This window comes from Anticarsia gemmatalis, chromosome 3, assembly GCF_050436995.1.
Source record: "Anticarsia gemmatalis isolate Benzon Research Colony breed Stoneville strain chromosome 3, ilAntGemm2 primary, whole genome shotgun sequence".
Classification (NCBI taxonomy): domain Eukaryota; kingdom Metazoa; phylum Arthropoda; class Insecta; order Lepidoptera; family Erebidae; genus Anticarsia; species Anticarsia gemmatalis.
Window position 1 is genome coordinate 2,748,903 of NC_134747.1, and position 26,895 is coordinate 2,775,797.

General features: G+C 34.2%; 1 protein-coding gene across 9 annotated transcripts in view; it reads right to left on the reverse strand.

The window, feature by feature from the left end:
- LOC142987211 (pseudouridylate synthase RPUSD2-like) overlaps positions 1 to 26,895 on the reverse strand; it is a 458,610-nt gene that overhangs the window by 173,597 nt on the left and 258,118 nt on the right. For 4 of the 9 annotated variants that reach the window (XM_076135827.1, XM_076135829.1, XM_076135824.1 and 1 more), the window contains exon 1: positions 295 to 536. The exons of the other annotated variants lie outside the window; for them this stretch is intronic. The gene's annotated coding sequence lies outside the window, so the exon portion shown is untranslated. Of the gene's footprint in view, positions 1 to 294; positions 537 to 26,895 lie in introns of those variants that run through there. 9 annotated transcript variants of the gene reach the window in all.

The window sequence follows — 26,895 nt, forward strand, 5'->3', positions numbered from 1 at the left end:
TGTTTTGGGGTTTGGAAAAAAACACATCTACGATTCGTGTCATCGTTTGTTGACTTGAGGTGGATTACGATGTTAACTTGCAAGAAATTGTGAAAACAGGAAAATGTTCGTGGCTTATTAAACAAGGATTTGTAATTTTCTGTCGGAAAAATCTGTTGCGGAAAATAAATAAGAAAATGCTTGCAATTTTTCCTTTATAAAATGTTTAATTGGAATGCGATAAAAACTTTGTATTGAGCTTAATTGCAGAGGAAACTTGTTATTTTAACAGCATAGTAAAAAAAACATACTCACTTTGTATAAATCAACGAGAAAAAATAAATCCGTACAGCCGGTGTTCAGTCACACTGAATTCTCTAAAACCACAGTACAATTTCAACAAATTAACGAACGCCACACATCAACTGAACATTAACAATAGCGAAACGCGATATCAACGGTCTTTTCTTAGAAAATTGCGATTTTAAAACGTACGTAATATTTTCGCGGGAAACATAGAGCGCGCGACAACGTCCCACCCACACGACGGTTGTAACACGACTGAGCGAAAATCATGAGTTCACCTGCAATGCGTGCGCTGATCGGTGGCGTTAGAGAGAGAGGGGTATATCGGTATTGTATGTAACGTAGAGTAGGATGCACGATACACGTGCTTCCGTACCTCCCAAGGGGGGTGAAGCGGTTTTTGAGGAAAGGGGCGCGTCAGTTATAAAGCTGCGAATGAATAGGACGTATTTTGCATTATGAAAGCCAGGACAATAGGCTGAATTATAACTTTTGTTCGTGAGGAAAGTCGATGTGACATTTTCGTTGTTACTATCTCGTTAAGTTAATGAAGTTAATGTCTTTTTATGTTAATGGATGAACGTTTACAATTAAAATATCTGTGTTAAGGTTAAAAGGAAAATTTTGATGAAAATCGACGATGAGGAAATTTTTTATGAAGAATCGTAATTTGCGTAGGTTTAACCCGTAACTGAAAAATAGCAGCATGTAGTGAAATTACTCAAATAAATATAATTTTCTTCGAAAGAATTGTGTTTGCGCTAGAAAACGGTTCGAATTTTCGTGGTCTCTTTAAATATAGGTCAATCGAAATTAATGACGTGATTTGGATTTCACAATAGATTGCAATTGTTTAAGTCAACTGATTATAAATTTGAATAATGTGGTGCCTTCAGAAATTAAAATTAACAGTGTAATAAATTAGCTACTTATTTTCAAACAATTTATACGTTATTGTTTAAATTTAATATATTTTTACAATCTAAATTTAAATTAAGAATGCGATGTTGTTAGCTATAGTCAAATAACATGGACAAACAACAAAAAAATGTATTCTTTGTGTTTTATTTTAAAATTCAAGGATTTTAAGCTGATAGTGTGTAATGTGAAAAAAATTTCAGTGTACATATGTTATATAAAAATATTACATGTATTTATTTAATTTATTTACTTTTCTAGCATAGGTAATTCCTAAAAAGCTATGAATATTTTTTTTATTGCAAGCAGCTACTAATTTTCATTAATAATTTTCTTTAATATTTATAATTATTAGAACGTCAAGATAAAAATTTAAAACATCTATAATTAAATCGCAATATCAAAGGAATTATTCATTAAATTCAGTTGTCTTCAAAGTGTGAGGCAGACGGTTTCATTTGTAGATTTTATCGTTATGTTTAGGGTGTATCGGGCCTTGGTTACAAAGAGAATCGATCTAGGTAAAGCTGTTTATGTCTAGATTCTAACACTAGTCTATACAACTTAGGCAAGTGCTAACACGCGACGTGAAAATTAATACTTTGGAAGAATCTTGCATGTCAAATAGAATAGGTTCAGTGATACGAATAAAGAATAGTATCAATAGAGCGCTTCTGTACATAGTTTTTGAAGTATCAGGTCGGGGAAAAAGTCTTTTCGCATTATAGTACGTATGAACTTGTTATGGTGAATTCGAATCCTATCTGGGACAAACATTTGTGTGATGAGCACCAATATTTGTAGCTTGGTCGTTAATTTATTTACCTATGTATGTATTTAGAAGTTTATAAGTATTTTTATCATTTATTTGGTTATCATAGTACAAGCTCTGCTAAGTTTGTAAAAAAAATACCGTGTGTGAGTTGTCCAAAATTGTTAATTCAAATATAAGGACCTTTTGTATTAAAGAGACACCTTGCTAGAATATTCATCTGAAACTGAACAATCCTCGTTTAGATCAAATCCCACGCAAACAAGCGTCAGTTAAAGCTAGACTAAGTAACAAGCTCATTACCAAGAGCTCATAGTTCAAGGTCACCTTACAAAACGTACGAGCGAATGACGCAACAGTTACAGAGAATCATTGTTAGATTGTTACGTTGCTGACCTAATGTAACGTAAGTGGTACTACTTGAATGTATATTTACTTTTAATCTAATGTATGTATGAGGCGCTCATTGCCAGTTACGCTCACCCGTCGGTTAACTATCGGTGGGTTAAGCAAACCTTCGCGCGGTTAATCTATAGATGGGTGACCGCGTAGTGACATTTGAACAGAGCGCGTCCGTGCTTCGGAGGGCACGTAAATAGTCGGCCTCGGTTGTTGTCTATAAAGATAACAGTCGTTAAGCCGTGTAAAAGGCCTTTCAACTTGGCACTAGGTTGACCACTAACCATACGACATAATAGAAGAATCTAATGAATACATATTTCACGGCTGCTGTGGCTCAATGGTAAGAGGTTGTTTGGGTCTGATTGTATTTTGTAACGTTTGTATGTTTGTAAAAGTGAGAGTTGTTACTTAAAAAAAACACATTTATTTGTGGTCTAATCACGGGCACTAGTAGGTACTATTTGCAAATCAGCCTTTAGCCCCTTCTCTGAGTAGTTACGTCTAAAATGTTTAAAATGAAATAGGTACTTACAGAAACCGGCAGGGCACACTTGCGTGTATTTGGGGAAAACCGTCAAGTAATTTTTCTTACCTGTAAGGAAAAAGAAGAATAATGTATTATGTACGTATGACGCAAGAGAGGGTTTTCAAACGACTTGTTACTTCTTTATGGCTAAGAATCGATTATAGACTCATACTAAGAATCAATCACCAGTCTTACCGAGGGGTATTGTGTTATAACTCAGGTTGTGGAGGTCAGAAAGGCTGTCGTTCCATGTAAAATACTGGTATTCAGCTACTTCTGGAATGACTAGAAGCCGACTCTAACATAGTTGGGAGAAAGGTTAGGCTGATTATGACTAGAAATCAATCTTTACAAGCCACGGACACAAAGTACAACCGGATCGGAAACAACTATGTGTGGATTGCAAAATTTATCACGCAAATATTCTAGTTCTTAGTGCAGGAGTTTCACAAAAATATATCTTAAGGAAGTAATTTAATTTTGGTTGTTTGTATCTTCCGCCAAAGATTTAATTTAATTCACCTTTTCATCAGCTGTTTGAAGTAAACACAGTCGTCATGCAAAAAATCACAATTTACAATTCATTTTAATAACTTGCATTACTTCATTCTGTTATGATACATGTATTGAAAAGGAAAATGGCGTATTGATTGGGTATTTCCAATGACAACATGCAGTAGCCGATTAGTAATTTGATGTGCAATTGTTTTTGTACCTATAATAATCTGGGGGCACGGAAGTGCCCCCGCAAGTCGAGCAAAAAAAATGCGGCACGGCCGTAACATCCTTTTCTCGAAGCAATTCGGGCTATTTTTGACACCCCTATAATTTCGTTGTGGATAAAACAAGAAGCCTGGATTTTCAGCAACTAATTAGTCATTGTATAAACACGATATATTTAAAATTTCAGTCAATTTGAACCAGTGGTTTAAGAATGACAACTTGTTAAAATTTTGAATTTTGTCACTCACTGATTCACTGACTCACTGACTCACCGATCATCAAAAGTCTAAGGTACTTCTAGCAGACTTAGAAGCTTAAAATTTTGAATACAAATAGGGTTTAGTGTCTTAATCATGGGAAAAATGTAATATTTTCTAATTTCGGTCCAGTTTTCTAAATACACCAACTGCAACAATAACTTTGTAATCCCATATAAATGTATAAGATTACAAGGTTACATTTGCAGTTAATGAATTATTATTACTGTAGAAAATAAAATAAATAGGTGTAAATAGGTACCTACTATATGAGGCATAACGGGAGGGGGTATAGGGTGTGTAAGGGTGTTTAGCCCATGAAACTGAACAACATTCCCATAGGAAAATATGTTGAATTATGGAAAAAAAAACGTCTTTCCATACAAATTGGACTTATGTTCGCTCTACAAAAAGAAGTGAGATGCCATCAAAAACATTCTGTAAAAACCTCAAGTCTCGCCGTAAAAAGTTGTGAGATCTATATAATACCAAGTCGATTAATCTATTTAGTCTCTACTTAAAGGACCTTCTGTCTTAAGTTATTACGTATGTTATTATCATGCCAATTAAAAAAAATACCTTTAAAACAAATAGATCGACTTGGTCATCGCAAGAAAACACAAATTCGCCATTAACATTTCAGGAGCATTAACTTCTCGTCGTGCTGATTAGTGTGATACATACTAATAATTAAATCATGCGATGGCCAGGTCGGTCTATTTGTTTTAAAGGTATATTTTTTAATTGGCATGATAATAACATACGTAATAACTTAAGACAGAAGGTCCTTTAAGTAGAGACTAAATAGATTAATCGACTTGGTATTATATAGATCTCACAACTTTTTACGGCGAGACTTGAGGTTTTTACAGAATGTTTTTGATGGCATATATATTTGTATTACCTACAGTAGCGCGATTCTCTAATTTAAAAAGCTACACAAAAATGTACGAAAATCTGATCAGCGCCTCTAGCGGGTGTTGTAGGACCTATTTTGCATTACACATTATATCTTGTTACTCGATTGTATCGACTGTAGAGAATCGCGCTATTGATTTATACATAGAGTATATTACCAATATAAATAATTATTTGCGTTTTCGATACCGTTTGTATTGTGAATTGTTTTTAGATTATTGTTCTCGCAAGAACTTTAGAAATATCCTGTAATATTTTCAGTCAATTCTGAACAAAAATGAAACTGGGTTGTGGAGGTGTATGCGGTCACCCATCTATGGAATGATCGCGCCTAGGGTTGCTTAACCCACAGATCGTTTACCGATCGGTGAGCGCAACGGGCTATGGGCGCTTCTAATAGAACTATATACATAGTCAAATACTGGCCAAAAGCTATAAATAGAAGGTAGAACATTAATCAAAACACTGCACAATATTATCTTTATTTAATTTCCGGTACGAGAAGGCAAAGTTTCAAACTATGAGCAGATACGAAACTATTGTAACAACTTTGCTAATCTACATTATAATATAATAATAACTGAAATTCCATAATTTCATATTAACTCCCACACGCTAAGATCGAAGATATTTTAGCAAAGACGCTTATTTAGAACAACAGGGCTATGTAAAATAAAGTAACATAAATCCTGAAGCAGTAAAGCAAAAAAAACTGCGAACGGCAGTCATTTACACTACCGCAAATGCAGTCTAAACAATGTAGCCTCTGAAATAACTCTAATTATATTATTTTAATAATAATTATCTTTCTGCAGTCCCAAATATAATTACATGATACCACGTGGTCTAAACTGACCGAAGCAAATGGGCACCCTTTATGAATTCAAGTTGATAGGAGAGTAGTGAAATACGGTCGTGTATTAAAACACGGCAAAGTAATTACACTATGAAATAAGTTTTTTTCGTAATTTTAATGATTTTATTCGCAATAAACTATAAACTTATACTGAAATAATTTTCTCTTTCTATATCTGTTCTAGCATGAAAGAACAAAAAAATCTAAAATCAGAATCATTAGAACACAAATATTCATACAAATCAGATGTTTATTACTCAATCATGCCAAAGCTACAAAATGGATTCTGATGAAATTTGGTACACATACATTTGGTAAAATATGGCGAGCTTTCCATGTCGCGATTTTTTTCATAAAGTTATTGAAAAATATTCAAGGATAAACTATTAAAATCAATCAAATTCTACACAATCCAAAGAGAAAAGAACTCACTAACATACTCGTAATAATATTACTCAATAACACTACGACTACAATTCCATAGTATTTTGTCATCAGCAACAAGTACTATAATTGTAATATCCAGTCAAAACATCATTGTGTCAAACAATGCACAATAAAGTGATGATGTAGTTTTTATAACAATACATTTATTTAATAAAACATTATTATACAATTGTAACGCGGTTCTCAACCACTGTCGATTATCAACAACTGGCTAGTTATCGAGAAATTTTGTTTGAAAATCTGATTAACGCCTCTAACGGACGCCATTAGAACTATTTTTACAGTACATTTTGAATGTCAAATTCTCGATACTCGTTAATACCACCTGTACTGAATTCTCTACAGTCAGACATTGTTTTATTTCTTAGATTATACTGATTTACACGCAACGTCAAGGAAACAGTGTATTGTGTAGTGGCTATTAATTTGACTTATACTAGTTGTCAACTGAGGTACGTGATAAGCCCGCTGATCTATTTTCCATACAAAATTTACCGATAGTTAGCCGGTAGTCGATAGTTGATAGTAGAGAATCGCTTCTATAGGGTGGTTACGTAGAGTTCCACTGTCATTGGATTAGAACTTCAAATATATCAGTAGAAAGGCGCTCATAGTTTAGCTAGGTTAAGCAACCTTAGCGCGGTCATTCCATAGATAGGTGAACGCATCGTGATATTTGAATGTCGTTTACGTGCTTCGGCACGTTAAAAGTAGGTCCGGTTGGTGTCAATTAATATAACAGTCGTGAAGTTGAAGTCTGTTGTTTTTTTATTTCAGGAAAGACTGATACCCAGTGTTCGAACCCAAGACTAGTTACGCCAAAAAATAAGTCAATTTAAGCAGTATTTAGTTACGCGAGAGCTTTAGAGTTATACCATATTGATCTACTGTCAGTAAGACTACCCACAAAATTTTCAAAGCAACTTTAAACTGAATCCATCAAACGGTTACCAAGCAATTCTAGCCACTATCAAAACGCGAACAATTATTTTAAGTCATTTATTCGCGTCGAATATTCGTGCCAGTTCGGTAGTTGGCTACTAATCCATCAAGCTGCCGACATCGCGATAACATCAACTTGTAAATTGCTAGAGCATGTTTCATCGAGGGTCTTTGGAAGACTATATTTTGAAGACACCACTCAACTAAATGGAAGTGAATTGAATAGTTTGCTATTATCGTGTAGGGTAGTTGTGAAAATGTATCGTGCGACCTTTGTAGGTAAAAAGTTAAATTGATGTGTCATAACTGACCTACTTAGAAATGTTGTTTTTTGTATGGTTTGTGTAGGGTGAAAAAGCTTACTACCTACCAAAAGCGCCGGTGTCATAGGATCGATTCCCACACCGAACAAACTTGCGTGATCTCTTAATGGGCACTTCGGATCTGGATGTCTTTGTGTGCAATATGTAAAGATGGCGAAGGAAAACGATATTCAGAAGTTCGGTTATCGAATAACTTATGCTATTGCCGGGTGTCTGTTTGCTTGAGTTTTCTTTTTCGGATATACACAAAATTAATTCAATATACCATAGAAAAATCGTACATGCCAAGTCTCTATATATAGTCCAACAACTTAGTAAGAAGCACGGAGGACTAAAAAAAACAGAATTTCAAACATGATTAACCAGCAGGCTCAAGCAGCTGACGTTGGCCCAATTGATACAGTTATTTTATTTCGGAAATACAAAACCAATATCAAGGTAAATCGCGCAAGCTAAAGCTCTCCACTAAGACTACAAAGCATTTGAATAATACATAAAACTGTATCATAACACTTAACATCACAATACTGTTAAAACAATTACTCGCTTCAAACGGGTCAAGGATTTACATTGTGTCGTCAATTTTTTCCCATTAATTTCGGTGGCCAAGGCTCTCGAGATTAATGAATGCTTAAGAAAAGATATAGCCACGTTTCGAGATTTAGAATTAGTGTATAAATGCCTGTTTTTTTGTAGACGAAATAGCTGGTAGTAACATTGTGAAGGTCAGTTGTAAAGTCCACGTACAAGGTATCTAGATAATGAATAGAGGTACAATAATGTGTGGTTTACTGCCTGTTTACAAGTTGGGTAGAGATATGACTGAAACTAAAATATTGATAAGATAAACATTACATATGCAAAGGTTGTAAATGGATTAGTCTATGTACTTTACGTTATAGGCCTTTATACTTTTTTGGACTATCAATTGACGAGAAAAAAGAAGTGCCCTCCGCTACATAATAGTTACGTCAATAAAAATTTTCGATTGCCCCTGTTGGGAACCTATAGTCTACGTGTTTGGAGATACAAAACAATTTGTCTCGCATGTGAATTAAATCTACTACTCTACGCGTAGTTGTAGCAATGTGGTGACTACCTGTGGTGACTAACTGCTACCCAGGGACATCGTGAGATCGAAACAATGGGAGTGAATATTTTATGACATATTTTTATCCGAGAGAATATGTTGCAAATTAAATTATTAAAATTTTATTACGGAAGATGATTAATGTAAAAAAATAAAATCCTCGTGTAAATTACCTTGTAATAACAACCTTAAGAGTCAAAAATATACTTTATCATTTTAACAAGTACAAAAAAAAGATTTGAAAATAATATGCGAAGAGTTTCACAACAATATCGTTATATTGTTTTATTCAATTGTAATTTCAGAAAAACATAATTAAGTTTTTGACCTTAAAGAATAATAACTCGTAAAATATAAATTAAAATAACAAAATAATTGCGTTTGAAATAATACGAGGCTTATTATTTAACTGTTTGTAATTTTTATGTTTAAACTAGCTTGCGGCGACTATTACAATATTACTTAAAGAAAAATAATATATAATAGATACGTTCTTTTTCGTGGAGAGTGAAATATATGAATTTCAGCTTACTATTTTAGCGAAAACATATTTATTGTATAGGACCTACCTCTAATAATGTCCTCCTAGCCGATATACGGCTATGGCGGTCAGTTTCATTGAAACTGGCCATCTGTGTAGGACTTTGTTTATAGTGTCCAAGTGTGTGCACAATACACAGGTACACTCTCTATTCCATCACTCTCATAGTTTGGTGGGACGGATAACCGACACGACCAGTGAGAGGTCAGGCGCAGGACCGACGGCTTTACGTGCTCTCCGAGGCACGGTGGTCTTCGACCTCAACTTCCTAACTCCGGGCAATTTCTAAGAAATTCTTAACAGAAAATCACAGAAAAGACTTTTTGGCCCGACCCAGGATTCGAACCCGAGACCTCTCGCACCGCAGTCGCATATACTACCGAAAATTAATTTTATAAAGCATTTTAGTATAGTGGCAACATATAATATACATCTCCAGTCTCCAGTGCAAATTTCAACTGTCTAAATATCAGCTCATAAGATACAACCTGGTGAACGGCAGGCAGCGAAGACTCAATAATAATAGAGTTCCGTTTTTACTGTTTGGGTAAGGAACCCTAAAAAGGCACAAATGAAAAACCACCCACAACGAGTAGTACATAAATCTAAGAAGTGAAACACCTCATACACATAAGAACCTATGTACATATTGTACATAGTACCTAATATATGACATCATACGTTCAAGGCTTGAACTTCCTGCATTAATATGGGTAGTACATTTATAATTACTGCAATTACTAACATCGGTAGCAGAAACAAACCGGTTTCATCGATAAACTCTAATAGGATTTTTACTGTAAGAAAATTATTTTTATTTTTATTTTAATACATATATTAATTACTTCCAGTGCGGTAGTTTAATTTACAATAATTATGAAATTGATTATAATCAATGATAATAATCAATAATTATTGCAACTCTTATTACTTGTTATTATTTAATTACATGTATCTTCTTTTATCGAGAAAACTTTAAACGGGAAGCAATTATTCGAGTGTAAAAATAGATAGTTCCTCATATTGGCTACTCCTTATATCTGAAAATGAGATAGTCATTATTTGCCATTTCCATTCCATTTCTCCTATAAAAGGGGGCAAGTACATTGTCAAAACAACCAGGCATGTTACTAAACTTCATTTTACTATAGCAAAATGGAACGAACTTAAATGCATTATGTCCCAGAAATCGAACTGGAAACTAGTTATCAAAAGTCGCTCTTTGCTCTGAATTAGGAAATAAAATAATTTAAAATTGTGTTTTATCAGCTAATAAATAAGAATCACTAATAAGTAAGAGTCATTTTACAGCTAATTTCAATCTTGTAGTACAGTTATATATTATGTATATACTTCAAAGTAATCAGTCGTACTTGACGCGATAATCCCAGGGATGGTTTGATTAAGATGGCGCAGATAAAATGTCACTTCGCATTAGCACGATACGACGAATTAATTAAATTTTGTCCAAAAATATCCATAAGTACTTTTTGTATGAGAGGTGAAATAATAACTTGCAAAATCAAAACGAAAATTTGATTGTGAATTTAAGAATTTAATATAATTTTTATCTTATACTCACTACCTAGAAAATGTACATAGTTCCTATGCATTAAGTTTATATTTACAGCGTAAATAAATTTGATTCTGGGAAATAAGGATAGATAGGTAGAGAGAGATTGCCTTTGTCCTGCAGTAGGACACAAGAGAGGGCTGAAAAAGAAAGAAACAACTCTCGTGTAACTGTTCAAAATAAACCATACCTATAACTTCTCTACAACATTCTCTATAACTTCTCTACATTGCACGCATACAATTTTACGTGAAATATCTAAAAATATATACTATGTCCCACTTCTCTTAAAACAGACATCTTCGAATACCTGTATTAATAAAACAAAAATAAAGCCCACACGTAATAATGGGCTATCAAAATCCCTAGTTCAATACAGGCCTCCATAAATTACGTTGACGAAAGAATAGCCGTATAGCCGTATAGCCGAATAGCCGCACGGGAGCACAGTAAATCAGGTGACCTTCTTATAATCTCATTGGGCACACGGATTTTATTTTAACGTGTCTATTTTCTATTACATGTGGAGGACTGATTCGGAGTGACAATAGGGAATGTTACGGATATTTTTTGCTGTAATTTGTAGATTAATTTGATTAGTAATTGAATTTACATAAAATAAAAAAAGGGTTCGAAACTTTTGCTTCAGACTACATATATCTCCGTCTATAAAAACTGGATAAAAAATAAGTTTTTCAATTCATTTAGTTCCGAATTTCTGATGATTTCGCTCGTGTCATGTTCATTGTCTTTATTGTGGACAAAGAGATATAGATTTAAATATGCCCATTAAAAACCTAACATTAAACAATATTCAACACGTTTCTATAAGGTCATAAAATCTTACAACCCCGTGACACTCATATAAGAGCTCTTTCACATTACGTTTATTTAACGCGCCGAAACGCGCGTCTGTGATTATTACCTCCTTAGCAGATTGCATGCAAGTGGAATGCGCTTTAAACGCGCGTTTATGTCAATACATCCACTAATCAAATCGAAATAAAGTGTGTTTGTATTTAGCACGTTTGTAACGATCATAACCTGAGCAGCAGTTTGTATCAATACATCTTCTATTTAAAACGAAGTAGCTCGTGATTGTATATACTACGTTTATAACAGCCGCGCTGATCAATCTCTCAGGTTAAGCTATGCTTGTGGAGGTTGTTCTGTGGATGGGTGACCATCTTATACATATCGAGTTTCTCCGTGTTTCGGAAGGCACGTTAAATTGTGGGTCCCGGCTGTCATTTCCGAAGATCTTTGACGATCGTTAACTGTAGTCAGAAGCTTGAAAGTCTGACAACCAGTCTTACCGAAGGGTATCGTGTTATAACCCAGGTATTGAGTTGTGGAGGTCAGATAGGCAGTGGCTCCATGTAAAACAATGGTATCCAGCTGCATCCGGTGAGACTGGAAGCCGACTCCAACATAGTTTGGAACAAAGGCTAAGCCAATATATATATATATTACGGTCATCGCGTTCAAACGCTACAGTGCGAGGATGATAACGCGTTTGTCACGTGTTCCAACTGCGTTAAAAACGCGTTGAAACGTTGTCTGGAAGGGCTCTAAGGGTTGATCTATTCTTACCAGCCACCCACTACCAAAAATATGATTGACGCGCTAATGTATTATTCAGTTACATCAAATCCTTTGCATTAGGCCGGTTACACAACGGCCGAAAGAAAGTAAAAACGAAACATATTAATGGCGGCATTATGTTAATGAGGCCACCGTGACACATCGAAGTGTGTCGTGATGTGTAAACTGTTACTAGGCTCTTTGGATCCTCGTGATAAATACTAGATTTTTTCTTTGACTTGTTCGTGATAAAAAAATGTCTAAATAATTGAAATTAAGGGAAAAATGAGTACCGTAAATTTTGCAGAATACCCTTAGTCTTGAATATTTGTCACAGACATTACTGATCAAACAATAAAAGTAATTCAAGATCCTTTAGATGTGGCTAAAAAAGACTATGTACGAAGATAAAAAAATCTAAAACCGAGTTCAAACTATAAAGCTCAAAAATACGTCGAAAGTACCTACAGTCTATTTAGAAGCAGTATCCGCTAAAATAAAAATAATGACAAAATTATATATGACCAGCTTTTACCCGCGACTTCGTCCGCCACCTGAATTTTCTTATAGGAATGCGTCATTTTCCCGGGGTAAAAAGTAGCCTATGTCCTTTCTCGGGTATCAAAATATCTCTATACCAAATTTCATGCAAATTAGTTCAGTAATTTAGGCGTGATTGAGTAACAGACAGACAGACAGAGTTACTTTCGCATTTATAATATTAGTATGGATAAATGACTGATAGATTTTCGAATTGAGAACCTCCTCCTTTCGAAATCGGTTAAAAACGGTACCTTAAAGTACCATTAAATCAACCTTACATTATTGCCGTGTCATATACTAAGTATTATTACTTCAAGTCATTGGTGCGTGCGTTTTGATTACTTTTCTATGTACTTAAGTAATTTGTTTAAGTGGTAATCGTGTCTACTCAGTGGGCACGCGAATCAGTCACTCGTGTTAGGGAAATAAGCCGCAGTGACTTTTATACAGGGATTAGTCGGAATATATTATAGTTTATTTACAACTAGCTGACCCGCGCAACTTCGCTTGCGTCACATAAGAGAAGAGAATTTTCCCCGTTTTTGTAACATTTTTCACTGGTACTCTGCTCCTATTGGGCGTAGCGTGATGATATATAGCCTAATGCCTTCCTCGATAAATGGGTTATCTAACAGTGAAATAATTTTTCAAATCGGACCAGTAGTTCTTGAGATTAGCGCGTTCAAACAAACAAACTCTTCAGCTTTATAATATAAGTATAGGTAGATTAAAAATGTGTAATGTAAGGAAAAAAAACAGAACGGATTTTTATGTGATTCAGTACATTGGTAGTTTAAGGCCAGACACGTAGGATACGTTTTACATCACAAAATGATCAGATATCATATCAAAGCACTAGCACTAAACACTAACACACCAGTCTTTATGTATTTTCATAATATAAATCGAAGCATAATTACAAGATATTAAGTTTATAGGTAGGCGAAAATGTCCAGAACCTAAAATGAGTATGTTTTTTAATATTTCTTACTTTAGAACCAAAATAATGCCAAGAGCTCATGGGCGATGTTATTGTAAATGGAAATTAAGCCTGAATGGTAATATTTTTATAAATCTCTAAGCCAAAGTCTTATTTTTAGTGCATCTAATCTTTAAATTCTTTGTCATATCAGAAAATCTTTATATTGTGTACGACACGTCCTTTACTGTCAGACAAATGTCTTAATTAACATCAACAAAGATCTGGTAACCTAGAAAAAATCTAGACTGAATTAATCTGCATCTAATTCTAGACAGAGGCTAGCAGATTTAATTGTTATAATAATTGTTTCCTTTACTACTAGTGTTTGTATTTTATGCCCTAGTTGACCCACGCGGATCTGCTTACGTTTCATGGTTTCACGTCAAAGGTATATTTCAGCCACGTCATCTAAGAAAAAGTAAGTAGTCTAAGGGCCTGTGCAAGCAAGTGTACTTACACTCTTATAACTGTATGATATAAAGTATCTAAACTCTATGTTTCTAAGTAGGACGGTGTTTTTGTTCATTTTATTCGTGTTTTAGAGATTTTTGTATTTTTGTCTCGGGCCAAAAGTCCTTCGCCTGAGCAGGTCTTATGTTTCTTTCCCTTTGACTATCGCCATGTTGAATTTTATCAAAACTAATTCAGCAGTTTAGGCGTAAAAGCGTTACAGACAGATTCACATTTACAACATTAGTATAGATTGATATAATCTTTGCACAGAACAATGCAAGGACACAAGTTAAGGTTATTTTATAATCGCAGGAAAATATACTAATAGCAAAGAGGTTATTGGACAATTACACTCATAATAGGATTTATATTGACCTCACTAAATAAAGATTCTATTGTTTCTAGAGCTATCTTTTTTCACCTTGAATTCTTGATTAGAGCAACGCTTTAATCAGCTGTGATATTCAATGATTTGTGTCTTGTGTTAGCACATCATTTTGTGTTAGCACAAAGGAAAAAACACAAAAGCTGACTGACTAAGCGCAGTGGTTAAGATCGCTTCTCCGGTGGGTTCGATTTCCACACGGAACAAGTGGATGGGCGTTAAATTTTAAAAAAAATGTGTATGTTTGTAAAAGTCCCCGCGAAACATGAGTAATTCTTAGCGCGGGATGAGTCTTCAAAACATTGTTTTGTAAAAAATAACTAACCTACTAACTAACTTCAATATTGTAACACTGTTGAGCAATAGTCTCCTCACGGAATGAAGAAGTGGTAAGGCGTTGAGTCCACACTGTCACAGGTTGGGGACATCAACAAACGTCTTTCCAAAAACTATCACTTGATTAAATGGTGAAAGAAAACATTATCAGAAAATGGATGAGAGATTTTGAATAGCAGTTTTTAATAGTAGCTTACAATAATTTTAGTGTGGTGGAGTCAAGGTCTTCCCCCTTATTTTAGGATAAGTTAGTCTATTACTAGATTTACGCTTACGTCTACGATTTATAATAAACAATTGTAGTAATGCTAGTATTAAAACCATTTGAGTATATGCGAATATGAATTATCTTTTCCATGAATGCAGTTCTCGCTATAAAAGCAAAAAAAGACGGAAAAGGCGTGCCGTCTAACCGCTAAAACATCAAAGTAAATATGAATAGCAGCGAAATATACGAGTAATCCTTAACGATAGCTGTAAAACTGATAAAAATGTATAAAAACGTCTCTTGCGCCGATAAAACATGCTTAAACTAAATCTTTTCGTATCAGAGGGATTTCCGATTATCGCGTAGACCTAAATAAAAATAAGAATAATAAATGTATGTACGTAATACGACGTGATATTATATTTGTGTTACTAATCCTACTGAAATTATAAATGCACAAGTTTGGATTGATGTTACGATGTTTGTTACTGCGTCATACAAAAACTATTGAACTGATTAAGATGAAATTCGGCGAACATGTAGTTTATTCCCTGAATTAATTCATACGATATTATGACTCCACTCTGAGGACCTTTCGACACCAACAAATTTGCGATGATTCGTTTTCTAATAAAACAAAAATATTTTCTAATGTGATGAAATAATATTAAAAAATGTTTCAAAAGTCCCATTATTTCAAATTAATTGACACAATCCGTCATTAATATCAAAAGGAATTTCTCGATAAATAATTCAAAATAACCCGTGAGGTAATAAATTATTTGAAATGCGGATGTAGCGCCATCTATTATGACAGGTATAAACTAAATACAATAAGCGTAGAGCTGAATGATAATAAGCATTTTTCATAGATATTTATTTGATGATTTATATTTATTTGACTATTACGAGATACTCGTATATCATGCCGGATGGTAAGTCTGAGGTGAAATAGATTCGTTATATTTTGCCGTTTATAATAGTGATGGTCCCATAAATATGGTAATAGAAAAGTCTTTTGCTTTGTACTGAACACGATATCATATTCGGAGCTACGTATTGAGAATGATTTAAACAAGCCGAAAAGTCAGGCATTCGACGGTAAAATTCGGGTTTGCGTTGATTTCCGTATATTATTATGATGAAATCACATGAAACGCGAATGTTTTAAATTATGGAAGTTGAAAATGCACAATACTAGTACATGTCAGATTCCGAAATCTAAATCATGCTTTCGTAATCTAGTCCTTTAGACTATGCGACCAAAAAAACAGCAAAGTTTAAATTAACTACTGGTCACAGAAGTTTGAAAAGAAAAATAAACTGTTCTAACTACTGGGCACAATCCCTTGAAATTGACACGAACATAATCTTTAATGTAATATCGTTGTATTCGGTGTAACTCTTCTGGGCTTTGCCCTAACCTTGGCTAGTGTTATTTATGTTTTTATCAAATGTTTGCCAAGAATCGTTCATTATAATTAAAATCATTCACTTTTGTACTACCGGCTGCTTTAACAACTATGTCTCATGCCCTTCAGAATTTTGTCTGTGGCAATCGTCTGCAGGCTTGCATTCGAGTGGAAACAATTGAACACTCGACTGGTGCGGTAGACTAAGTTCTAACCAATGTGATTCTTAAACCTAGAGACCAGTTTTTATTAGCATGGCTTTCCATCTTTTCCATTACGGGGATATTCCAGGGAATAGGACATTTTTCATTGTATACTATTTGCTAACTATCAGGATTTAGTAAAAAAACTATCATCAATAATAGAATGGATTCAATAAATACTAACCAATCTTTCGATTGGATTCTTTCGATACAATTATCGCAAAAAGTAAAGAGCTTGAAAACTGATAAATATTTGTTCATGGAAAATCAGCAGCACAAAGATTATCATCAAAAACAAAATATTCGATAACCTAAACCCATAACAGCCGAGGATAATCTCCATAATATGCATAAAACACTCATTATCCCTCTAAAATATAATCTAAAAAGCTCTTTGGTCCGTTAATGATACAAGTTTGGGGTATTGTCAAAACATTTTTAGTTCCGGACACGTCTCAGTTCCCTTTTAATTAAGATAAATGATTCGCTAGCTCCTAATGGACCCGGCTCAAAACTATGTGTCATTCAAAAGCCATTATTAGACGTTCAGTAGCGGACAAAAGTCAGCACCTATGTTTTTTTTGTATTTTGGGTTTTTTGGATGTTATAATTATGAATTATGTGATCTATACTTTTGGGTTTTGTATACTAGAAGTCATATAGCAACAGTGCGTTGTTTTGAAATAGTAGCAATACAAATTATTTTGAAAGTTGAACATATTTTAACTTATTATGATTAGAAAATTAGGCACAATTAATTTTTAAAATTAGCGTGATCTAAATGAGTGACAGCCCAAATCCTCAAAAAAGAATCGTTTTGTAGGAAAACCTCCGACTGAATCAGACACGCACGCGAAATCTTCAAAATAAAAATACAACAAGACACAACAGACATAAGCAAAGTAATTGCCTTTTTATATTTATTTAAAATATAAAAAAAAACGTGTTTCGTTTTTATAGTGATGCAAAGAAATGGGTTACTACGGTACTCGTGGCTGGCATCATGCCACTTCGCTATTCTTTATTAAAAACTTCAATGCTCTTCATTGTGATATTACGCAGTTATTCTTTTACTGTTGTTGAGAATAATGTAAGACCATTGTTTGCCTTTTCTTGCTTTGGTAAGTTTCAATTTGTTGGTTTTCAATTGGCGGTTTAAAAAGATCTACTATCTAACGAATGTATGTCGAAAGTGAATGAAATAATCGGATATAGATTTCATAAATTATTTTGGTGTGAGATTTTGTAATACATAAAATCACGCCTTTTCCATAGGCAGAAACAAAAAACGACATTTCCCAAAGATCTTTACTTTTTTTCACATTATTTCGTATAAGACTACTGGTTATATACAAGTTATATATTGAAGTCTGTAGTAGGTCATTATTGCCAGTACAGTTTCATGAATATAGAACAGTTAATTTACGTAAAAAAATATAATTATTTTTATATTTATTTCAGTTCCAAGATTAATATCCTAGATCCTTTAAATAAACAAGTCAAACTATATAGTAATACACACCATTATTTGAATCGATTTGGTTAATCCTCTGAAATGTTATACATGGGTATCAAACATTCCGCATACCACATTTGAAAAACAAAAAGTCAGAAATGAATATGCATTAAAAGCGATTCCCTTACATTTGTACCGACATTATTACTAAACTGCTAAACTTTACTCGTACAAATTACACTTAAACAAAAGACGAGCGTGTTCTACCAACATTTGTAAGTAATGATCACGCACCTACTTCTACTGTTAATAGGAACTAGCTGACCCACGCGACTCTGCTCATACACATATAATAATAAATATAAATTTAACCTGTTAATTTAGACTACGTACAAAGCACTACAACTTTCCCTCCCCGGTCGTAGATCCAGAGGACGGCCCAAAACTAGATGGGAAACTGTAGTGCAGAAAGACATGAGTGAGTGCGAGGTTTCCGAAGACGATGTCCAGGACAGAGCGGAGTGGAGGAGAAAGACCAGGAAGGCTGACCCCACTACCATATGGGATTCATAGCATGGAAGAGAGAGGAGACTGTTCCACTCCTGGGCAAGGGTCTCCTGCCGTAATGAGGGAGGAATTAGGCTTTGAATGTGAGCTTATACATATAGTGTCATCCAAACATGTCAGCCGTAAAAAGGAGCAATTATGAAAATAAAAATATTCCATGTTTAATCATAAGTCTAAAACTATCTCCATGCAAAATTTCATGAAAATCGCTTCAGTTTAGCGGTACAATAGCTTAATTTCGTTTTTAGTAGTAGCCGCAAAAGTGTCAGACAGTTAGACTTTAATTTTTGATGTTAGTGTGTATGTAACGTTTAGTACAGGTCAACGGTACGAAATATTATATAGGCCAGCTTTCATTCATAAAAATCTTCATAAAATATGAGTAACACGTCACAGTGTATGTAATTCTTAAATTATAAAGTTTTCTTTGATGTATAAAACTGTTTAATGGCTGGGCTATTCTACGTCGTCTAATTTCAGTCGGTGATTTTATTAAGACTGCATCTGTAATAATAATATCCTCCTAGCCGATACACAGCTACGGCGGTCAGTTTCATTGAAACTGGCCATCTGTGCAGGACTTTGTTTATAGTGTCCAAGCGTGTCCACAATACACAGGTACACTCTCTATACCATCACTCTCATAGTCTGGTGGGAGGGATAACCGACACGACCAGTGAGAGGTCAGGGCGCAGACGGCTTTACGTGCTCTCCGAGGCAAGGAGGTCTTTGACCTACACTTTCCAACTCCGGGCAATCTCTAAGAAATCTCAGAAAAGCTTTGGCCCGACCCAGGATTCGAACCCGAGACCTCTCGCACGGCAGCCGGCATATACTACCGACCACGCTACAGAGGCAGTTACTATAGACACCTTGGGGATGTAATAAATAACTTGATTATCTACAATGACTGAGTTTAGTATGCAACTGCCATCCGAGGTAGCGTAAATTGGATTTCCAAAAATATTTGTCTGTAAACTGTGTGAATTTGTAATCTTAAATCAAAATTCGAGTTCATCACTCATCGTGCATTTTTCAAGGAAAACTCACAACAATTAACTTTTGTCCGTTACACTGAAATTTCAGAATGGCTGGATCGATTTGACTAAATCTAATAAATAAATAAATAAATGTAATTCATTAATGTCCCACTGCTGGGCAAGGGTCTCCTCCCGTAATGAGGGAGGGGTTAGGCCTTGAGTCCACTACGCTGGCCAAGTGCGGGTTGGGGACTTTGCATACCCTCAATAAATGTTGTTAAACAAATTTTAGGCATGCAAGGTTTCCTCATGATGTTTTCCTTCACCGTTGGAGCATGTGATAATTACTTCTAATACACACATAACTTCGAAAAGTCTTTGGTGTGTTGCCTCGGGTTCGAGCCTGCGACCACTTGCGTGGGAGGTGTCAACTTATACCACTCGGCTATCACTGCTCTCTGACTAAATCTACATGAAAAATATTGCAGGGGTTAAATAGTAGAAAAAGTATACACGAATCGTGTCAGTTTATTTGAAGTAAAAGTGTATTAAGTTTTATGAGTGATCGGTAGAAAATATGAGCAAAATTTTTATATTGGCTGCAACATTCTTGTTGATGTTTGCTAAACGTCTGGGCTTTTTCGTGTTGCCTTGTTTGATACACGAACGTATATTTACTTTTATTTTATTTGGTAACTAGCTGACCCGCGCAACTTCGCTTGCGTCACATAAGAGAGAATGCGTCGTAATATTCCCTGTTTTTGTAACATTTCTCGTTGCTACTCCGCTCCTATTGGTTGTAGCGTGATGATATATAGCCTATAGCCTTCCTCAATAAATAGGCTATCTAACACTGAAAGAATCTTTCAAATCGGACCAGTTGTTCCTGAGATTAGCGCGTTCAAACAAACAAACAAACTCAAGACAAACAAACTTCAGCTTTATAATATTAGTAAGTATTAGTAAGTATAGATTAGTATAGATGTCTACAATATTTTAATTAACTTTCTTATTTATAGACTTGTTATGATGTTACTTTTTCTATCGGTGTAGATTATAAATATATTATTATCATACGGAATGTTTTCGGCTTTCGATATTTTGAAATAAAATATTTTATTAATTGTGTGGTTTTTTCACGTAGCTGGCCTATGAGGTGTAATGTTCATGGTATCGATAAACCTAATATATAGGAATTTACAGCAAACACTACATTATGTGCAGTGATTTTAGTATAAAAGGCGCTAATCTATACTAATATTATAAAGCTGAAGAGTTTGTTTGTCTGATTGTTTGTTTGTTTGTTTGTTTGTTTGAACGCGCTAATCTCAGGAACTACCGGTCCGATTTGAAAAAATCTTTCTGTGTTAGATAGTCCATTTACCGAGGAAGGTTATAGACTGTATATCATCACGCTACTACCAATAGGAGCAGAGTACCAGTGAAAAATGTTACAAAAACGGGGAAAATTTTGACCCATTCTCTCTTATGTGACGCAAGCGAAGTTGCGCGGGTCAGCTATTTTTGATATAATATATTTTGATCAAGTGCAATTTGACAATTTTATTTTGAAGATTTCGCGTGCGTGTCTGATTCAGTCGGAGGTTTTCCTTCAAAAAGATTATTTATTGAGGATTTGGGCTGTTACTCATTTAGATCACGCTAATTTTAAAAATTTATTGTGATTAATTTTCTACAGCCTAATAATGTCTGTTCAGTCTAGTGTGAAATCTGATAGAAAACTAAGAAAATGTAAGTAAATAAATATTTACACATAATTGTTGTCATCACTGATATTCTCTTACAAAAATAAAAACGTAGACCCACGTTCCGAGGCCATTCAAGACTTTAGGAGAACATTAGAACGTAAATAAAAATCCGACAATGCACAAAGCATCAAAACTTGATGTTGGTACAAGGACAAAATAAAAAAAAAGAGACAATATTATTTCAGTAACTAAAACAAGATCTTAACCGACAACAGTAAATAAATTAGCTGCAAACACTGACTCTTACCAATCGTTTACGATTAATGAATACTTCAAAACAGTTTTCCGTAAATTTTGCAGCTGACTGTTATACTTACTATTAATAAGTTAGAAGAAAAGGATAAATTTCAAGAAACAATAGAGGATAAATCACTTTTTTATATCTTTGGAAATTTGACATTTATTATTATACTAATCAGAAAAATACACAAGGAAAACTTTATACGCGGAATCTAATGAATTATAATCAATTTTACCCACAATAGATATAAATAATTATTTTTTATTTGTCGACTTGCATTTAAATAATCGGAATTTTTGTCTCCAGAAAATTATACGATTCTATTTTGAAACCAAGTACTTACTTGGTTAGGTCGTAAAAACCAAGGACAGACAATTAGGTTATAAAAAAAAACTCAAAGCAATCAAGATTATAACTCGTGATGAATTATAACGGATTAAAACGTCATAATTACCTTACAATGGGCAGTTGAATTTCAAACAAATTGCAGTAAAACTCACCTGAAACAAAGAAAAAATAAATTATAGTACAATAAATTTTATTGATGACTAGCTGACCCGCGCAACTTCGCTTGCGTCACATAAGAGAGAATGGGTGAATTTTTTCCCCGTTTTTATAACATTTTTACTGGTACTCTGCTCCTATTGGTCGTAGCGTGATGATATATAGCCTATAGCCTTCCTCGATAAATGGGCTATCTAACACTGAAATATTTTTTTCTAATCAGATCAGTAGTTTCTGAGATTAGCGCGTTCAAACACACTAACTCTACAATTGTGCCCTCTTATTCATAAAAATATATGAAGTTATGAAAGGCATATAAAACGTTTAGTTTCTTTCACACACACAAACAAACAAACAAACTCTTCAGCTTTATTATATTAGTACTAGCTGACCCGCGCAACTTCGCTTGCGTCACATAAGAGAGAATGGGTCAGAATTTTCCACGTTTTTTGTAACACTTTTTCATATTCTCGAAATTATTTATATCTCTTAATATAACGAAATCGCGCTAAGGCATATCCGCCATTAAAACAGTTGCCATGACAACGGAATTTTGTTAATTCAGTGTCATTATAATATTGAATATTCGCGACTTCGTTCGCCACCTGAATTTTCCCGGGAAATGCGTGATTTTCCCGGGGTAAAAAGTAGCCTATGTCCTTTCTCGGGTATCAAAATATCTCCATACCAAATTTCATGCAAATTGATTCAGTAGTTTAGGCGTGATTGAGTAGCAGACAGACAGACAGACAGACAGACAGACAGACAGACAGAGTTACTTTCGCATTTATAATATTAGTATGGATGATATAATGAGGATAATTTTACAGAAAAATGTTAAGAATTAATAATAATGTAGTAAAAGACCTTGCTTTTGATTCTGACTACAAAATGCTTCACCACTTATCACAAGCTTTTAAATTAAAAGTCTCGCCTCACATGAGTAAAATAACAATACAGATTCACAGACAGAAAAAAACTATGATGACATGACAGTCCACAATTGTATTCAATTCATAGATTAATTTAAAAGAATAAAAGTGGCTGAAATATCAAAGCCACAAAGCAAGTAAAATCAGCCAAGCGCCTTAATTAAATTAAAGCACTTCTATTGTATTCACAATGATTCCCTAGCAAAATGTTCTATGACATCTATTTTTACAAAGATCAAAATAAATCAAATAAAATTGTTCGACTTAAAAACGTATCATTAGCTATAATTTTCTCACAAACGGGTCCCTTTAATTTGTTTTCAGCGACGTAATGAGACGTCTTGTCAAAGAAAATTGTGCCTTGATGACTGCAAAATATAGTCTACTATCATTTGGAGAAAAAATAAGAGACGTTTGAATAGAACATGATTAGATTATGACAGGCGTCGTTGTTAGGCACCATGATGGTTTCGAAATGAAAGAATACGCTGTAGAATGAGGGAATTCGCGCAGTAAAAGACAAGTAAAGTAGGACATTTTGGCTTTTGTAATATAAATAAAAATAAAGGGATCAAATATACGTCTAAAACAAATTCTGGTAGATTTAGATAAGGGTAAAGCTTAACTTCAATGTTTGTGTTACATTGTTTTTGATAAAATTTTATTATGATTAGGTAGTTTGAATAAAACTGGCAAGCAAGATAAAGTTCTACTATTCTAACTTAAAGTTATATGGTATTCCTGTTTTTTAGAAGTACATAGATAAGGGTGTTAAGCAAGATCTACGAAAACTATGTCTACTGGTTTCAAATTCAAATTAGTCACCAACTAGTTCTACTAGTTTAAAAGTTATGATAGTTCTTTCTTTTACCTCGTCATACGGGATAATGTAAAGTCAACTCGGTACTTTTTAATAATGGTATTTCCTGTATAAAAAGTATGAAAGCTAATAAAGGTTGTAGGTATATAAAGACCAAGACAGTGGCCCCAAAAGCAAATGACTACAATAGAAAATCTCACATATCCAATATCTAGTAAAATGTTACAAAATTAACACGAAATTTCAAGCCATTATACATAAGTACAACATTCTAGGTCTACTCGAGTCAAGCGTTTCGTTAACAGGCACACTCCATTTACCTCATTAATGAGAAAATCTTAGCCGATAATTTAGCGATCTTAATTCTTTATGAGGTGATTAAAATTCTTGCTAAATTATTGGAGAAAGATCATTCACTCGGTAGCTTTTCACTTCCTATTGCCAGACAAAAGTCTTTTTATAATCTCAGAATTAAAGACAGCAATTACAATTCAAGTCCAAAATATGCTTTTCCGGGTGCGACAAGGTAGTGATTTGCTGCCAATTTATCGACATATATGTATGTATATTCATGAGATACATCAATTGTGTTTAAAAATAAAAATCGTATTTAATAAGATATAGGAAGTCTTCGCAGCCTCATGGGAAATAGGTGTGATGTTTAGTGGAACCATTTATATAATTCTGTCAACATTCTTTACATCACCGTTACGTGTTAGGGTTGTCTCCCAAGGGACATTATTTCGTGTCGGTAATGAAGTAACGATAGTGATTTCTGTGCGATGGGCCAAACGGGTAACGGGAAATATTTTCCTTAACACTACATATTGTAAGAAAAGTTCCCTCCGCCGCGTCTGTCTGTTCGTTTGAGTTAAAATCTCCAGAATGCTTTATCACCGATAGATAAAACATTTCTCGAGAAAAGTATAAATGTCGGTATAATTTGTGACGGATAAGTAAAAATAACGAAGACGGTGCAGGCCGCAAATAAAATAATAGCAATTAAAAAACAATATTTGCAGTTACAAAGTTGTGGAAATATTGGATTCCTTTCAGTTCAATTTGCAGACAAGAAATGAAAAAAAACTAAAAGCAACTAGTCCATTATAGAAAGATTTCGAAATTTTCAACAGATGGTTAGAACAGGGCACTGACGGGTACGGAATTTAATTGGTGTTCCTGATAGGATATCACTTTACTCACCGGTGAAACCGCTGTAGATGGTATAAGAATTAGCGGAGGCGAGTTCAAAATAATCCTATATTGTTACTTTCTGGATTTCAATATCTAAAATCCATTTAAAATGAGATATAAAAACAAAAACAGGTAATAATGTTAAAGACTAGTAAACTAATCTAGCACTTAGCTTAACATAACAAGGATATTATTTAATTTTTTTGTATTTTATTAACCGAATCCAAAATACAACCAACTACTGGGGGGTCGCCTCGTGGGAAGCCAGTTGCCCCCGAGCTGGTTTACCTTGACAGTCGGCACAATGTACTTTAACCCAAAGGGATTCCTTAATCTTAGTATGAATGTATGTTGAAGCTCAAATTCTTTGCTCTGACAATACCATAATAGGTCAGTTACAAAACACACCTATCCTATTATTTCTACGATATAGTGTATCAAACAAATGACGTAACCATGACGTTACAAATTCATTAACTTCTGGCTATTCTCTAACACCAGAAAACAATCTAAATATTTCAAGAGAATCATTAAAATCAGTTTATTTATATGAACAATTCACTCTGACATCTGTTAATATAATCAAACATCGAGAGAACTGGAGTAATACTAAATGTCGATTTGAAATTGGTCGTAATGTTTACACTGCATCATAAGTGTATGATGTAAATAGAACGGACAATGCTAACATTAGGCTAAGTTCATATGATTGCGCGGAGCCGCGCGGTATCACGCGGTGATGTAGACGATACTAGCTGTTTACTTCGATCTTGTACCGCGCGGCTCCGCGCGATCACATGAACTTAGCCTCAAGCCGAGAATCCATTGCTGTTTTTAGATAATAGTGACTAGGTAATCACGTTCAGTTTGATATGGAAGTGTAGGCGGATCCGCCAACAGTGGCGCACGTTGTGACGTCACAAATATGCGTGGCATTCCAGAAAATTAAATGCCATCAAAAACATTCTGTAAAAACCTCAAGTCTCGCCGTAAAAAGTTGTGAGATCTATATAATACCAAGTCGATTAATCTATTTAGTCTCTACTTAAAGGACCTTCTGTCTTAAGTTATTACGTATGTTATTATCATGCCAATTTAAAAAAAAATACCTTTAAAACAAATAGACCGACCTGGCCATCGCATGATTTGATTATTAGTATGTATCACACTACACAGCACGACGAGAAGTTAATGCTCCTGAAATGTTAATGGCGAATTTGTGTTTTCTTGCGATGACCAAGTCGATCTATTTGTTTTAAAGGTATTTTTTTTTTAATTGGCATGATAATAACATACGTAATAATTTAAGACAGAAGGTCCTTTAAGTAGAGACTAAATAGATTAATCGACTTGGTATTATATAGATCTCACAACTTTTTACGGCGAGACTTGAGGTTTTTACAGAATGTTTTTGATGGCATCTCACTTCTTTTTGTAGAGCGAATAGAGCAAACATAAGTCCAATTTGTATGGAAATACTTTTTTTTTTCATAATTCAACATATTTTCCTATGGGAATGTTGTTCAGTTTCATGGGCTAAACACCCTTACCCACCCTATACCCCCTCCCCTTATGTCTCATATAGTAGATACATATTTACACCTATTTATTTTATTTTCTACAGAAATAATAATTTAATTCATTAACTGCAAATGTAACCTTGTAATCTTATACATTTATATGGGATTACAAAGTTATTGTTGCAGTTAGTGTATTTAGAAAACTTGACCGAAATTAGAAAATATTGAATTTT